Source organism: Triturus cristatus, chromosome 1_2 (assembly GCF_964204655.1).
Source record: "Triturus cristatus chromosome 1_2, aTriCri1.1, whole genome shotgun sequence".
Classification (NCBI taxonomy): Eukaryota; Metazoa; Chordata; class Amphibia; order Caudata; family Salamandridae; genus Triturus; species Triturus cristatus.
The window spans coordinates 899622334-899631893 of record NC_140580.1 but is presented as its reverse complement, the minus strand read 5'-3'; the positions used below and the strand labels follow the sequence as shown (position 1 = coordinate 899631893).

At 47.6% G+C, this 9560-nt stretch overlaps 1 pseudogene; it reads left to right on the top strand.

Annotated features, from left to right (window-relative positions):
* The first annotated feature begins 6015 nt into the window (after nt 1-6015).
* On the top strand, nt 6016-6582 carry LOC146868263 (Fanconi anemia core complex-associated protein 24 pseudogene; annotated as a pseudogene).
* The last annotated feature ends 2978 nt before the right edge of the window (nt 6583-9560 follow it).

The following is a 9560-nucleotide window of genomic DNA, read 5'->3' as shown; positions in this document are numbered from 1 at the left end:
CAGAATTTATGGCAACTGTGTGACATATCTGAATACCTTCTTGATGGAATCAAAGTAAAAAACTGAAAGCATTTCCTACTGAGGAGACTGCAGTAAATGAGGAAATTAGGAAACTTCATAACAAATATATCTCCTAAGATGGCCACCAGAGACAAAAGAGCCCAAATGCAGCACAAATATCACCCAGATGTAGCCCACATGTAGCCCAATGACAGAAGTGTGCAAAACACTTATTTTTTGATTAGTTGCAGTTTTATATAGTGCAGACTTGTCAGGTATTGGAGTGCTTAACATTAGCATTGGTTACATCACACAAGATCAAATTCATTTTGGTTGTAGACAAGGGGAGATTAAGTGATTTGACCAGAATCACAGAATGTTGAGCTGAAGCAGAAACTCCAACCTGGTTCCCCAGTTGCAAAGTCTGCAGCTCTGGAAGTAACACCACATCCTCTCCCCTAAGTGCAACATTTAATCAAGTGGTCAACTGGATAAAAAAAACATAAAGATTACAAATAATTTAAAAGTTCTTTGTCGCTATTTGAAAACTCAGAAAATATGTCCTCATTTTAGATTTTTAGAGCACTAACCATAATTTTGATGCAAATAAGACCCTCTCATATATGTAATTTCTAAAGGAAATGCTCTAGGTATTACAGTTTTTATTACATCAAGATGACGTCAGGCGTTCCACACTTTTGTAATAAATATAGAATGTTAGCAATCTAGTTGTTCATTGGGATACTGTTGAGAGGCAGAGGCCAGGGGCACGGACTCTGAAAATTGAAGGCAGGTAGGAGAGTGCAGAGGCAACAATTTGACCACGCTGGGCAGGCAGGAAGGGCAGTGGCAGCACAACAGACTATGGAGGGCAGTGGAAAGGGGGGCAGGGGCAACAAACCAATAATACAGGACTGGCAAGAGAGGCTGTGGCAATATAATAGACCATTGTGGGCAGAAGGAAGAGGCAGTGGTAGTAAAACCATACATGCCAACAGACCCGTTTCAGCCAGGAAACGTCCAATGTTTTTAAGCTCAAATGGGCTTTATTTGATCTGTCTCCTGTCTACAATCTCCTCTTTTTCAATGTAACTCAAAGGGGAAAATCAATACCCCATTTTTTTTTTTCAAAATCTCCCTCTTACCAAGTTCAAAATGTTCGCAAGTATGGTACATTGGATCATGGTAGGCAGGAGGAATTGGGGTAGGGTCATGGACTCGGGTAACAGAGGACAGGAGGGACATGGAGAGGTGCACCAAACTCACCCTACAGGGCAGGCATCAGGGTTTGCAGCAGCACAATACACCACACAGGGCATGCGGGACGGGAGTGCAGCACAACAATCCATAGAAAGCAATAGGGAGGGGACAGGACCATGCACATGGACAACAGAGAACAGAGGGGAAAGAGGCAATGGTAGCTAGCTGACCATAATGGACAGACAGGAGAGAAAGCTGCAGCATAACAGACCATAAAGGGCAGGAGGGACGGATCAGGGGCATTACAATGGAACATACAAGCCAGGAGGGAGGGAATGGGGTCTGCACATTGAAACAGAGGGCTGGGGGCAAGGGGGCAGGGCAGGAGCAGCAAGATGACCATGGAGGTCAGGCAGGATGGGCACTAGAAACAAGACACACCATGGAGAGCAACAGTGAGACTATGATGGCAGGGCAGCTAGCTGACCACACAGGGAAGGTGGGAGGGGCCATGGCAGCACAGAAGACCATGCATGGCAAGCGGGAGGGTTAGTGGCAGCACAATGGCTATGATGGGCAAGAAGGAGGGTGCAGGAGCATGCACAAAGGACCAAGGAGGATAGAAGGGAGGGTCAGGACCTGGGCACAGACAAGAGAGTTCAGGGGAAGGGGCCTCACAACAGTCCGTGCGGGGCAGGCAGGAGCAGCAGTTGCAGCACAACAGACCAGGGAGGGCAGAAGGGTGTGGCAGTAAAATGGACCATGGAGGACAGGAGGAAGGGGAGAGGGGCATGGCATGTTGACAGGCAGGTTGGAGGTGGCAGGGACAGGTTACAGTCATCTGATTATGCTAGGCAGGTGGGAGGGGAGTGGCAGCTCAACAGAACACTCAGAGTAGATAGGAGTGGCAGGTCCATGGAACATGGTGGGCAAAAAGGATGCAGCAGGGGCATGCACAAAGACATCGGAGAGCAGGGGGAAGGAGAATAGGGGCAGCAAGCTAAGCACAGAGGCTAAGCAGGAGGTCAATGAAGGGCCATAGAATTGGGCAATGGAGGGCAGGAGGAGTGGACTGGTACATCATGCTAAATGGAGGGCAGTGGCAGCACATCAGACCATGCATGGCAGGAGGGAGGAGGCTAGTCCATGGATTCAGACAACAGAGGATAGGGAGGAGGTGGATGGGGCAGCAAGCTAACTGTTCAGAGAAGGTAGGTATTAGGAACTGTATTGTTTTTAAAATGTGTGTCTGTGCGAACTACTTAAAATATGAACAAGTATGCAGCATAATCTCACTTTTATTCAGGAAGAAGAGGACGTTTGTGACTGTGACTCCGGGCTCACTTGGCAGAAACACCCCCTGACCCTCCACCCCCCATCGCAAAATGTAATGCCCGTGAAAAGGGTAGGTGAACGCAGTGTTATATAGAACATAGTCCTGAGAGCACAATTGAAAATGAAAACTAGATATAGTATATGGTATAAACTATGCACCAAAAAGTGTGATATAAGATGAACCGGGGCGTGAAAAATAAAATGCTATACATTGGGCGCAATGACAGATTCATTGGAGAGCACGAGATAGTACAGGCACTAGCGCGTGCTATGCGATATGCGCCTTGGAGTGTAATATGCACAGGGCAGTGTTGTGTAACCTAACTAGTCTCTAAAGTTGTAATATAAAATATGTGCTGGGGAGTGTAACATTGCATATGCACTGTGACAAAGATATGGATCCCAGATTGTAATATGTATGGCATAGCGCTGTGCGTTATAACATAGGCATCGAGGAAGGCACGTTAGATGGGGCAATATAACCCGTGCGAAGGCAAGTGTGGCATGACATATTCACGGGGTGGTGTTACAGTGCACATGGGCTAGAGAGTGTCATAGCATACGCACTAGCTGGTGGAATACAACACAGAGGTGTGTGGCACTGGGTGGGCACTGGTGGGTGTAACACAGCATTGGGCTCAGCCAGGAGCAGGCTGTGACTCTCAACTGAGGTTCGTCTCCTTTCCACAGAGTAAAATAAAAAGTATTACACATCCAGCGGTGGATGTGTGTTTTATTAACCTTGAGGGGGGTTTCTTGCATAGTGTGGTCGAATTTTTGTCGAATCCCCTTTGAATGGCTTGGTGTGCGTGTGTATTAAATGTGCCCGTCAATAGCTACCCATGTTTGTATAAATAAACGACAAGGGTGTCTACTTGAAGAGTACCCACCGGCGGGGGCGCAGGGATTAGGCACGGTAGGGCGTCAGACACGTCAGAGCTTAACTAGCGGTGTAAATACATTCCACGTGGATTCATTGTATGCATAGTCGCCTTTTAATGAATATCACGCAAATCGTCATGGTGATAGGTACATACGGTTTGTCCAGCATGTCCTAGGTGTTTCTATAAATATATATTTTTTAAAAATAATAAAAAACAAAGGCCGGCCCCGGGGGATGGGGTCCCTGGGGCCATAAGTGGCCTGAGGAGGAGGGCAACGCAGCCCCCCTCCTAAAGAATAAAAAAAAAAGAAAAGGCCATGACCCGGGGGTTGGGGTCCCCGGGGCCAATTAAGGCCTTGGGAGGGGGGCCACTCGGCCCCCTTCCAAATTTATTTTTTTCAACAAAACAAATTAGGGTGCAGGCCCTGGGGGATGGGGTCCCCAGGGCCAATAAATTAGAAAAAGAAGGGGGGCCACACAGCCCTCCTTCTTAAAAAAATAAAATAAATAAAAGACTGGCATCGCGCCGGAGGCCACGCCCCTCCTTGCAGCACTCTGCAAACGCGCCCCCTGGCCAGTCGTAAGTTGGGGAATTAATTCCCCTTCAATACTGAGGGTGCCTGAGGGCCAACTAGCACAACAGGTATCTCCAGTATGCGCCAGGGAGCTGCGTTGCAGACAGGTGTTTTGAGGCCACGCCCCTTTTTACACCTCTATGCAACGCAGCTCTGTGGCGCTTACTGGAGATACCTAGTGGGCTAGTTGGACCCTAGGGACCCTTAGGATTCAAGGGGACTTAATCTCTCAATTTAGAATGGCCACAGGGCGCGTTTACACAGTGGTGAAGGGAGGGGACGGGGCCTGAGGTGACGTGTGCAAACACGCCCTATGGCGCGTTTTAAGTTGGGGAAATAATTCCCTTTCAATCCTGAGGGACCCTGGGGGCCTACTAGCCCCCAGGTGCTTCCAGTAAGCGCCACTGCTCTGCGTTGCAGAGAGGTGGTCCAGGCCGTGCCACTTTTTACACCTCTCTGCAATGGCGCTTACTGGACGTACCTAGTGGGCTATTTGCCCCTAGGGACCCTCAGGATTCAAGGGGACTTAATCTCTCAACTTAAAACAGCCACAGGGCGTGTTTACACAGTGGGGAAGGGAGGGGACGGGGCCTGAGGTGACGTGTGCAAACACGCCCTATGGCACGTTTTAAGTTGGGGAAATAATAACTCTTCAATCCTGAGGGCCCCTGGGGGCTAACTAGCCCACCAGGTGCTTCCAGTAAGCGCCACTGAGCTGCGTTGCAGAGAGGTGGTCAAGGCCGTGCCACTTTTTACACCTCTCTGCAACGCAGCTCTGTGGCGCTTACTGGAGGTACCTAGTGGGCTAGTTGGACCCTAGGGACCCTCAGGATTCAAATGAACTTAATCTCCCAACTAAAATCGCCCACAGGGCGTGTTTACACAGTGGTGAAGGGAGGGGACGGTGCCTGAGTTAACGTGTGCAAACACGCCCTGTGGCGCGTTTTAAGTTGGGGAAATAATTCCCCTTCAATCCTGAGGGACCTTGGGGGACAACTAGCCCACCAGGTGCTTCCAGTAAGCGCCACTGCGCTGCGTTGCAGAGAGGTGGTCTAGGCCGTGCCCCTTTTTAGGTCTCGGCTAGCGAAGGCTGCGCTTGCGCAGTCTCGCTCGCGAGATTTAATGACTTGGAGAAGAGGGGCTTGAACCCGCCTCTCTTCTCTCCTCTTCTCCATTGGCTGGTCTCTTAAATGCTGGTTAGCCATTTGAGAAGAGGTTCGTCTCTCCAAACAAGCCCCGTCTTTTTGTGAATCGGGGGCGTTTATTTTTGTCGATTTTTCTCTGGGCGTGTTTTTTTGAATACACGCCCACAAGACAGCATGTCTTGCTCACGCTGCCTACACGCGCCAGTCGGCTCTCTGATTGGTTGGCAACTACCAAATAAGCGCTGTGATTGGCGGACCTTGTCAACCAATCAGAGAGCCTACTGGCGCGTGCAGGCAGCATGGACGCGCTGAGGAAGGAAAGCGCTGTGCCCCAGAAATCACCACCGCCGCCCGGGACCTGAGCGGGAATTGAGAGGTGAGATTATGGCCGCGAACAGCAAAGATACAATTTCGACAGATACAAAAGTTCTCCCCGAACTTTTCATGTGTTGCGTAAAATAAAATGAAAAAAGGTAGTAGCGATCATGGAGAGAGGTGGTTCTTTCTTTTCTATTCTTGCCCCAGTTGTAAATTATCAAACGCCTTTTCCTATAAGTACTGGCTTTATCCTGGGATCATTAAGTACGCTCGAACAATACGATAATACTACGTAGCCCTTGGCTATATTCTTGTGCAATGCTTCGGATGTAATTTGCAAACAAGGACGGCACCCATTGGACCGCAGCTCCGACTCCTCCCCGGGAACGCCCTCCGGTCCGGGCCTAGCAACTTCAAGTCTGTCTGGCTGCCCCCGTAGGAGCTCGCTGCCCGGGCGGGAGAAGGGGCATGTCTGCCGGGTTTCGCTTCTGGATTGTTTCCCCTCTCTGCGGCTCTTACCCCGGCAGCCCCTTCGCTTCAGCCCTCTACAGCGGAGCAAATGACGCCCCGAGCGCCCATCACAGGTAAAATACAGCTACATTTTGAGGAGGCATTGGGTATGGTGGATTTTCAGCTTCCAAACAGGCTGTGTGTACTTTATATATCGGAAGCAGATTTGGCAGCGGGAAACGCCTTCAAAAGAAGACTGGTGCGAATTAGAAATGGCAGCAATCTTCATACGCTCGTCATAGTTGAGAGAACTCGGTTAAGTGAACAGTACTTTCCCCAAGTGCAGAAGTTTATCGCTCTAGAACTTGGAATGAATTTGCTACCAGTGGCTAACCAGAGCGAAGCTGCACAGCTTATTATTCAGCTGGTCCACAGCCAGAGTAAAGAACAGCAGAGTAATCCTTTTCTTCGTAAAAAGCGATCACACCTTGCAGAGCCTTCAATTCTTAATACCATTCAGCAGATTCCAGGAGTTGGAAAAGTTAAAGCTTTACTTCTTCTCCAGTATTTTCCGAGCATCCACCAACTTTCAAAGGCCTCAGTCCAGCAACTTGAAGAGATTGATGGAAGGGGAATCGCACAACAAGTGCATACGTTCTTCATCCAACAAAGATGACAAAAGTTTGAGAATTTATCATATGTATATAGTGCTATATATATTTATATCCAGTTTGTCAGGTTCTTCTGTTAGATTTGGTTGGTGATGGACATGGGAACATGAGCCGACAAAGTGACTGGAGTCCGCTATCTCACCTGCTCCCAGGCTGGCACTGAGCACAGCATGGTCATTACTGGTCTCTAGTGTGGTGTGGGAATTACTACCCATTTTAAGTGGTCATGACGTTTCTTCAATGAGTTGACTCCAATGCCCTTGTGTGTTTCCGCTCATCTTCAAGAGTGCTGTTCTACAGACAAGTATTGTTTTCTTGACCGAAATATTGACTTCCTGAGGCACATGTGGATTCAGTTGGCAGTGATCAATACAGACGGTTCACTGATCAGTTGTACAAAGATTAAACTCTGTGTTGTTAGACTCATTAGAATGGTTTGCACAGTTGCCAAAAATAAATTTTTAATAAATAAAAAAACGTAATTTGTAAACCCAAAGCGCACTGGATCAAAGGCGCGGTGTGTTATCTATACCATGTGGGTATGTTGTCACATCATTGCTACTGTCGCGACATGTCACTATGTCATGCATGTGATGCATTTGCAGGGAACTTACAGCATGCCCAGGGGAGATTCATTCGTGTCTCGAAGAGAACGTGCTTTTTACTACCCATTGACATTTCGTTATTTACATTAAATTAATTTAAATTGATGTAAATGTGGTGGCTTAATTGTTCAGAAATACGATAAAGGTATGGATTGCATATACGTAGTGACCCTTCTTATATTTGATGCAATTATATATCATAATTTAATGTTCTATATGTCTACGGTGTTCTGAAATTCTATTTCGTAAATTAAATGAAAGACGGATGTGCACTAAGGTGCTGTGAGACTAGTGGAGGTCTGCGGTTTCCTCAACTTTCTTTTTTATAGAACGTTCGACCTCTTTTAGTGTCAGTTTTTGGAACTTTGAGATTCTGGCCGCATTAAAACATCACATTTATAGAGCTCCGGTTATTTAAAGTGCATTCCCGTCTTTGTCCCCTCTTCGGTTCAAACCTGCCTTTGCCCCTCACCTCGAGGTAACATCCGAGTTCAACACTTTTAGTCCAGAACAAATGTTTTCTGACCTGTCACGGTTGAGGTGGGAAATGTTGCCATGACATTATAATGGAGTGTGGACCCTCACGTGAAATACCCGAGCCCTGGATAGTCGAGGCCTGTCACAGCTGCGACCTCTTGACTGCACAGTATGTCACGACCCTGGCCGAGTATGTCGCCGACATCCGTTTCTAAATTAGGCCAGCACAGAATGTTTTTCCTTCCTCTAGTCTAAGACATAGACAAATAAGTCCCCAGCCACCCGAGAGGTGTGGGCGACGGCCTCTGTGATTTGTCACGTTTGTTTTGCACGTGGGGCCGGCTGCTGGCCACAAACATGTCTATTTAGGCCCAGGATATCAGCAGAAAAATAGCACTGATGGCTCAGATAATTTTATAAGCAACATGTGGTAGGATGGGGACTTGCTGCTTGGGTAGCCGCCGGCTGCTTGTCCTTTTACCATATAAACTGTCTGGTGCATATTGTGCTTGTATGTGCGCGAGGAAAGCTTCATGTACTAGGAATGTCTGGATGTTTTACTAACTCCGATAGATGCACTTTGACCCGAAAGCATATGAACGTTCCTAAAAGCTGAATGCAGGCCTTCGACATACTAGGACCGCTGCGCACTGCTAGCCTTTAATGTGCACAAACATTTGCAAGGCCCAAAGATGTACTTGTGAGCGCAGTCCGTCCTCACACAGTGCACACACTGCCTCCCTCCGTCCTCACACAGTGCACACGCTGCTGCTGCAGTCCGTCCTTACACAGTGCACACACTGCCTCACTCCATCCTCACACAGTGCACACACTGCTGCAGTCCGTCCTCACACAGTGCACACACTGCCTCACTCTGTCCTCACACAGTGCACACGCTGCTGCAGTCCGTCCTCACACAGTGCACACACTGCTGCAGTCCATCCTCAAGCTATTGACATTGTAAATAACAATGCAGTTTCTTAAAATATTTTAAAAACAAAAAACAATGTCAGGAGCAATGCCAATAGCTCTAACTTTAACAATGCCGAGAACATTGCATTGTAAATGCTTGTTACATTTCTCTGCAACGCAGCTCTGTGGCGCTTACTGGAGGTACCTAGTGGGCTAGTTGGACCCTAGGGACCCTCAGGATTCAAGGGGACTTAATCTCCCAACTTAAAACGGCCACAGGGCGTGTTTACACAGTGGGGAAGGGAGGGGACGGGGCCTGAGGTGACGTGTGCAAACACGTCCTCTGGCGCGTTTTAAGAGGTAGTTTTAATCCCCTGCCCTATTATATACTAGGGGCTTACAGAGGAGGTCATGCTAATCACAGGGGGACCCCAACGCATAGTGTTCCCTAGTGTATGTAGGTGTTTTCACTGTATTCTGAGTGTCTTTTAACATAGCACTGGCTCTAAGACTGGTTAGTCAGACTCAGTTACCACCTGTATCCGTCTGAAAAAGTTGAGGGTACAGGATGATTTTGCAACAAGGCTTCTTTCTGCTCTTCTGTTTGTTCTTTCTACACGTTATCCTTCTTCCTGCACTTTTCTTCATCTTTGAGGACTTCCGTTGCTTCTTTCGGCATTTACTTTTTGTTCTTTCTGTGCGTTTTTTCTTCTTTCTTCACATGTCCTATCTCTGTAGGCATAGTTAGAAATTAGCATTTAAAAAACCTTTGAAATTCACTGAAAAAAACATAGGTTTCAGGCACGTTATAGTTAGGAATTAGCATTTAAAAAACCTTAAAAATTCACTGAAAAAAACAAAGGTTTCAGGGGCGTTATAGTTAGCTGGACTTTTCACTCGTACAAAACCATTGAAATTCCCCCGTTATACTTAGTTCAGCTAACTAAAACTCGCGCGCCTGCAATGCACTGCTGATGACGTCACATATT